Below are 8762 nucleotides of genomic sequence, written 5' to 3' on the forward strand. Positions count from 1 at the left end.
TGTAAATTATTATGGAAATATCAATCAGTTTCAGAACATTTCCGCTAGGTTTCAGTATGCTGAAACTTTAAAGTTAAGATTCCTGATGGTTTCCGCAATGTGGAAACTAAATTTGAATCATGTGAAAAGTTGTGTAAATTATTATGGAAATATCAATCAGTTTCAGAACATTTTCGCTAGGTTTCAGTATGCTGAAACTTTAAGTTAAGATTCCAAATGGTTTACGCATTGCTGAAACTATTACTAAAATTGATTTGAGTTTAATAGTGATATCATTTATTTTCAACAAATTTAAGTTTAATTCTAGCTTAATGATAATGAATCCGTATAGTAAGGTTTCAGCGTGACTGAAACTATTTGTATACATGTAACTATCTTCAAATGTGGCAAATAAGGCGATTAAGAACCTTACTAAGTAATTAATTGAATTTGAAAAGAAAAACTGATGTCTGATCTTGTTTAATGCATATGATGAAATCATTAATCTTAGGTACTCGGGCACGTGTATACATGTGTATACATTCTTTGTCCAGGTAACCTCCTCTGTCATTTTCCTGTATATTCTGTGTGGATTGCAAGGTTTTTTCTGTCAGGAGTGAACAAAAGACTGTTACATAACATATACACAGTACGAAGCGTGAGTTTATAACTGGAGCCCGGCGGGAATTTTTATTCAATTTGTGTGTACCTGAGTTAGTAAAACTGATAAGTGAATTATAATTATTTAGTAAAAAAAAATCTAGCTAGTTGTATATCGCAAACAGTGCATGAAGAAGTATTTTACTTAATACACTCAATAAATTAATATACCTATTTTGTAAGACTCCTTCTTAAATCATTTAGTTATCATTTGAATGAACCTTGAGGTACAGTAACTAATTAAGCAAACAAATTAAGGTAAAGTCGTTGTAAATTTTTACAAATCGTACCAAATATTCGTACAACCTGAAGTTTAGAGCTAATTCATTTCTTTTTTAATACCACGCCAACAGATGTACACAGGAATTTTTTTTTTTACAAATTCTACAGTTGATAATAACAAGTAAAACCCACTTGGAGGTTGAGTCTAATATAATAATTGTTTAATTATTTACATGCATTTCAGACTTTACTACATGTATGACTGTATCATGATTCACTGGCGTCGGAAGCAAATTGAAAGTGGAGGGGGGGGGGGGGGGGCTAGACTAATCCTCAGAATTATTGAGGAAAAACCCTAAAAAAAAACCTAATTCCCAAAATCATCATGAAAATCCTTATCCATGGGGGGGGGGGGGGGGAAATATACCTATCTATACTATATACTTCCGAAAATATATTTCCCTACCCAAATTTTTTTCCCCAAAATCATGAAATTCCTAATCCGTGTCGGGGGGGGGGGGGGGGGCTAGTATGCCTATTACTCCAACTTCTCAATCTTTCAAGGTAAATTTAGGAACAATTACATTTCCGGCGAGAAAAAGTGGGGGGGGGGGGGGGGCTATGTGCCTATTTGTTAAGTCTAACTTTGCACTAAGCCCCCCCCCCCCCCCCCCCCCGGTTCGACGCCTATGTGATTCGTGCATTTCTATACTTTGTATTTACTTTCTGTACTGTAAACACAGATATTGATACATGTTTATGAAACATGCACATGTTTCTGTTATAAGATATAATATAAGATATAAAATTATAAATAATGCTCATTAAGCATTATTTATAATTTTACTGAAGTTATACGTTATATTACAAAATCAGTTTAAAATCCAGCACTAGCCATGTGGTGCACGTGATTTTAATCCCATTTTTAAAATTTGATTATACATTCGTATACATTTGATGTAGAAAGTATACGAAATAATTAAAATTATATTTTGTTTATATATCAGCCCGACGTGTACGTCTTACTTCCCGGCTTGTTTAACGCGTTTGTATTTTAATTTCATAAGTATTCTTAACGTACTGTTCATCGTATGACCAATCAGTGCAAATGTGTAACTGTAAAATAATTGCCATCAATTCATCGTAGTTGTAAATTCACCGTACAGGAGTAAACGCTGTTAACCGGACCCCGTTAATTGATCGGCATCTAATTATATTTGTGCTTTCTGTGTGTTCATGCAGAACCTGCTCTGTAATGAACATAATATTTTCACACCTCTATATTTTGAATAAGAATATGACCGTGCTAAGAATCGCGGTGAAAATTGGACAAGTCAAGACTAACTTGTCAGTAAACTATATATGGCTCTATCATATTTAGTTTGGCAAAATCATCAGTACATGTAAATAAAATATAGTTAAAGACAAAATCTGATACATATGTCTCATTAAAACTTGTTTAATTTCATTAGAGATTTGTAAACAAACGGTCGGCCATTTTTTTTTTTGGTTAATCACGTGTTACAAATACAATTGTAACAACACACACGCCAATACTTTGTCGTGTTTAATCAGGAAATACTGACTCCGACAGTTCTTATTTAAAATAAATATACATGTAAAAAGTATACTATTCGGTAAAAAATGATAATTTTGATTAAACATTATTTATTTTAAACTATCCCAAGATGCACTTTTCCAAGATTTAGGGGGTTCTGATTGGTCAGTATTGGCGCACTTTATGATTCCGAGCGAAGGTTAAAATGGACAAGAAGGTGCTGTTGTAAAATGGAGAATTGAGAAGCATTAATAGTCTCTACAACAAGGAGATAATGCAGGAAGGAAGAACTCATGTCAAGGTAACTTAATTCACAATATAGATACTCCCAATAACATGTTCAAGGCCCTAATTTATCTCTCATTTGTAAACGAGATATCGCGCCATCAAATCAAGATGGCGTCATTTTTTCAAACTTGGTTCGGCGTTTTAAATTTTATTACCGTATCTCTTTTAAATATACGTTTTGACCAAGTTAGCCATTAACCAACTTTATATGCATGATAATCAAGATTATCCAGGGTATACACATATATAATTATATAAACGTCCCTAATATATATGAATGCTTGGTTGGTAAACAAGACGAACAATGAATCTTTCGCACATTATACAATTTACAAACTCTAAATGTAACGAAAAAATTTTATTAATTATATCCGGAAAATGAAATCTTTCACGTTTTTCTTTTTCAGCATTAACAGCATACAAAGTCAATGTTTCCGGTGATTAGTTGCTCCTCTGTTCGGTGATTCGGGTGAAATTTGGACCAGCTGGACGATGTGAACGCAAGGTATTGCTTTGAAATTGATTATTTTCACCATTAACTTATACATGTGTTGGATGTTTATAATTTACTGTAGTAATTTTTAGGAAATCCAGGTCTTAGTTCTTGAAAAGGAGGTTGATGGGGGGGGGGGGGGGTGAAACACACTTATTGTTGATAAGTTTTTCCATTGTTCAACAAACAATAATTGAATCAAAATGAAAATAACATAGCTTCAAACATAAAATGAAACATTTAAGACCAGATACTACTGTAGCCATTATATGACATAGTTTAAACAGCAACTGGCAACCGCATAGTAGCTTCTGTATTCAGAATTTTATTCAGAATGCTTTTATTACATGTTAGGCTGAATGTTTATTGTTTAAAAATCTAAATGAAACTTTATTATTCTTGTTTAAGATAAATAGAACAGACATAAAGTACAGCCCAGTGAAAGGAACAAGTTCATGGCAAGAAGAAGAATTTTAATGCTACCACTGTCCAGAACTACTAAGTCTGCTGTAACCATGATGTGATCATATGAGTGCTTCACCGGTCTGGACAATGCTCGAAATTCCCCCAAAAAGGCCTATTTCCATAAACCACGACTCGGGTTACATCAACAACAGCCAAGGACACTCCTTATTGATTCGAATGGACACATCTCTACGACCCGACTAAACCTCTGCAGAACAAGACTTTTTAACTGTAAAGTATTCTCATTTCAAAAAACCTATACACTATAAAAGTACTTTTTTATATGATCAAATACCAGTATATTACAATGTCTGTCTTTAAGCTAGAATCTTAGAAAATCACATGGTTTTGACTTATTAAATGATTGATTAGATATTAACTTTCATTTTCTTAAATAATTTGTTATATTTGCAAATATTGCATAAAATATTAGACTCCATGTAATATATACTCACACCTCCAAGTTGATAAGTGTTAACTACTTTTTTTTCCATTTTCTTTGTTTAAACATTTATTGAACTTAGTTTTTATTTGAAGCAATATATGAAAAATTAAGAAACCAATCTTAAATGTAAAAACACTGCATTAGGAGATGAATGCATGGGTCATAGAAATGATAAAATACACCAAACAATATTCAATTATGTCGTATATGAAAATATATAAAGTCAACAAATACCCCATGTATTACAATTTTTATATAACAAAATTACTTGGATGGAAAGTTGTTTCCATGTGGGTTTTATTTTAATCTGTGTTATGTAACTAATATTGGAATTAGCTTTTATATCATAAGTAAAATGCTGGTATCGATGAGAATTGTAAGGTGAATGATCTGTGTGATACTTTGTATTTTATACATTCATGCTACAAAAAGCAAGTACATGTACATGTAGTAATACTTGTCATATATAAACAATGTATATTTTACTTCATGTCTTGGATTTAAAAATAATAATGTAGGTAAAGTAGTGAAATGTAGGAAAGTAAACCGTGTGTAAAGAAGAATATTCATCAGGAATGAAGTGTGTTGCAATCAGCATAATTAATTAAATGTGTACATCATATTTTTGCACATGATTTGACAGACTGCTCCATTGTTAGCTTTTTATTGGCCAACAAGCTTTTCATATCTCCCTCTGGGTCATCTATTAAATACTGACAGGCTTATGATATTAAAATCTGATGAGTTGGTACATCATGGGTGGAAATGAAAAGTTCACTTTGGACTTAATGGATTATCAAAAAAATGATATCAAATCCTGTTCTTTTGTAAAACATAAGATTATATTACCAACAAAGAAAATGTTTATCCCAACTTGTAAGTTGGTCACTTTGACCTCATTTTGGAATTTATTGACATATTCAAATCAAATCTGGGTCATACCTCTATAGTCAACTACTATCTTGTAGTGTATTTTTTTGTTTTTTTTTTAAAAGATGGATACTTTAGACTTTTCAAAAATATTTATGGTGTACATATTCATTGTAGTTCAAAACAAATTGAGACAAGTGTATCATGTTCATGTAACAGTGAAGTTTTCTTTGTTTATTCATGTACGTGCAGTTATTTTGTAAATTGCATTCATATTTTTAAAAAAGTAAGATCTTTGTTGCATTTTTAAAGGGAGATTTGATAGGCATTTAATCGAGATGAAAAAAAAAATACAAATGTAAAGATTTCTATGGGAGTTTTTTTTCTTGTGCAATTTTATAATTTTTAGATAAAAGTCCCTAATAAGGGAATTGCCATATGGATGTTTCTCCATTATTGTATCTTGGCTGTATTTTATTTATTATTGGAAACAATTTTAGATTTTTGAACAAAATAAATTTGGAACTGTTTGAAATTGTTTTGTTTTTACATAAAGTAGAAACCTTGCTTAGCTTTTGTGAAAGCAAAAATATAAAAAGTTTCAGTAAGTTTCAGTTGCGGAAACCCTTAGTAAACAATATGTATCCCAATTGTATATGGAGGTTGAAACTATGCAGAAACTTCAAGTTTCAGTAAGTTTCCGTCGCGGAAACCATTTGTAAACAATATGTATCCCAAACGTATATGGAGATTGAAACTATGCAGAAACGTCAAGTTTCAGTAAGTTTCCGTTGCGGAAACCATTTGGATTCATGGACAGCCTAAGTTTCAGCACTGCGGAAACTTAATGAAACTTGAAGTTTCCGTGCTGAAACCTGTCGGAAACTTAAAGTAACCTTAAGTTTCCGCAGAGTTTCCAAAGGGTTTCCGCAGCGCTGAAACCAGATATTTCATCCAGTGTAGCATACCAGTATAGTTTGGGCTTGTTTGAGAAACTATAAAGTTAGATTAATGGTAACTTTTGCATGTATCAATAGTATTTTGTTCCGTTGCTTTGGAATAACCCATCGACTGATTACTCCAGAGCAATCGGCAGATTGGCCAACTCTTTCCGAAACATTTCAAAACTGTACATGATGTAATAGTAGTTTTAATTGCAGTGATAGTTTTCCTTTCTTTGTTTTTAGTCAGTGTATTTTTCGTCTGCTGACGAAGGGACTAGTTGTCCCAAAAATTTGACATTTTCAATTGTTCGTGTCATAAACTTTTTCAAGTGTTTTTTATATTCATTTTGCTGGCTTAGTATCTACCAGACGTTAACATGTGCACAGATAGATCAAACACCGTTTCTCTTTCAATTTTCGATTATACTTTAAGGGCAGAAATCATGTGTCAAGAGAGTGTCTCTTCTCTAGCTTGAAGAGTCCTCACCCCTCTTCTATTTTGGGTAAAATAGTAATGTTCAGGTCACCTGCGTCAACCTATTACATTTTGTTTTTGTCCATGATCGTGCGTTGTGCATCGTCGTGTACCATTACAACTTTTACATCTTTTACTTCTTGAAAACTAAATAGCAAATAGTTACTATATTTGGTGTAATGCATCTGAAGGATAATAGGAATTTATATTATAGAGTTCATTCCCATAGCACCCGAAAAGCCTCATGGCCGGGGCCAAATACGGAAAAAGGCACATTTTCAAAAACATTCTTTCTTACTGCCACACATGTTTAATAAAAATAAATGCATGGCTATTATGGCTATTATGTACATATATTCCTCTTAGATAATTGTGAAATTCATGGACCCTGGGGTTCAGGCCCTATAGGGTGCAACCAGTATGACCATATAGTGCAAATGTAGTGAATCTTATACAGTAATCTTCTCTCCTAACATGTATATTTACGAGAAAAATTGAATGCATGGTTATGATGTTCATGTAACCCTCTATTTAAATTGTTAAACTCACGACCCCCATTTCGTGAGTTTAGGCCCTAGTGTGTGGCCAATTTTCCATAAAGTGAAAATGTAATGAATCTTGAAAAATCATCTTCTTCACTTCTATATGGGGCAGGAATTGATAGGTTTTATCTGGAAAAGGTAGAAAGGGGGTTGACAAATATGACAGTATAGTAACTCGGGTAACCTACTGCTGTTTGTCGTCCATTATAGAATTTACATTTTTATAATTTATTTTAAAAACCAAAGGAAAATTGTCACATTGCCATAATACTCAGTAGATAAAACATGTGTTTTGTATTAGGAGACTACTTTTTTTCTGTACGTTGTATGCATGTAGAAATTTTAATAATAATATAAAAGATTGACCATTAAAGTAGTGCAGGTCACCAGATATTGACAATGTTTGGCCCATGGGGCTAAAAAAAAAAGATAATTCAATATGTTCCCAGATTCATATCTCCCTTTTATGAATAAACGTTTTTCAAGCATCAAATCATAAAACACAGGGGTAACAGATAGAGGAGACTCGGATAAGGGTTAGACTCCTGTATGGAATCTTGGAATTCAAAACAGAAATTCAAAAATGACTCTCGGACATGTCAATCTAAGGACTATGGTACTCAGGTGACAGGAAAATGCCTGAATGACTCTTGATGTGCATATATTGGATATATTCTTCTTTTTGTCCGCTTTTGCCACATTTTAAATTTTTTCTAATTAAAATATTTCAAATTAAAAAATATATTATGTAACAATTCTATCAGACCCTTATCTGCTCCCTCTGCGAATCCAGAACTTGTCGTTTGTGTGCATTAAGAGAAACCTCTGGTACGTTGTGCTCGCTAAATTATTAGTCTCTGTATAATCTATTAAATCATTTGTCTTTTTAACTAGCACCACATAAATATTGTCGTATTTGTTGAGGTCATGATGAATTGTTTGCAAATGCGCCCAAATAAACTATTTCGACAGTTTTGCCATATTAGGTCAAAAATTTACCATCCATCAGTTTAATGCTGTTCTGTTCTAGACTCTTGTTGCACATGCTTTTGACAGCAGCAATTTGAAATCTCATTTAAATTCCATAAGAACAGCAGTAACTTTTACCCAGTAAGGTTTGATTGTTCAGATTCTGGACGTTAATCCGGAAAAGCGTATTATCATAAGACTCGTTAGATATTTTATTCAGGTGTATTTCATACACACTTTATTCGTATCTTCATATGATATTAATTTGTTCCTTGTTTTCATGTTATAGTATTTAGGATTTGTAAGAAATGGGGCTACGTGACTTTCTTTTAAAACAACGTCAAGTATTACCTAAATTTTATTTTAATTTATTGTGAGGACAATATTCCATAGAGGAGAATATTCTTATAATTTGCCATTCATATGGCTCTTTGTGGTGCTCTGTTACAACCACTATTGAAATAAAACCACTATTGAAATAAATTATTTCAATAGTGGTTGGGAATGCATTTCACTAGTAAAATCACTTTGCAACCACTATTGAAATAAAACCACTATTGAAATAAATTATTTCAATAGTGGTTGGGAATGTATTTCATTTGAAGGATTCCTTTGCAATACATTCCCAACCACTATTGAAATAATTTATTTCAATAGTGGTCTTATTTTAATAGTGGTTGCAACAGTGCATGTATTGAATACAATTTCTCCGAAATTCGAAGGCGGCGGACATATGGTAATGACTTTTGGGGGAATATACGGAATATTTGTTAACGCGGACATAACGTGATGATTTTTTCGAAAAAGTGGCGGATATTTCCTGATGGCGGACATAACGTGACGATTTAAAAA

At 32.6% G+C, this 8762-nt stretch overlaps 1 long non-coding RNA gene across 1 annotated transcript; it reads left to right on the plus strand.

Moving 5' to 3' along the window:
- The first annotated feature begins 2026 nt into the window (after window positions 1-2026).
- On the plus strand, window positions 2027-5932 carry LOC128180295 (uncharacterized). Its single transcript, XR_008243206.1, has 3 exons — window positions 2027-2720; window positions 3115-3212; window positions 3609-5932. It is a non-coding gene; the product is annotated as an uncharacterized LOC128180295 (long non-coding RNA).
- Window positions 5933-8762: the final 2830 nt, after the last annotated feature.

Source organism: Crassostrea angulata, chromosome 4 (genome assembly GCF_025612915.1).
Source record: "Crassostrea angulata isolate pt1a10 chromosome 4, ASM2561291v2, whole genome shotgun sequence".
Lineage (NCBI taxonomy): Eukaryota > Metazoa > Mollusca > Bivalvia > Ostreida > Ostreidae > Magallana > Magallana angulata.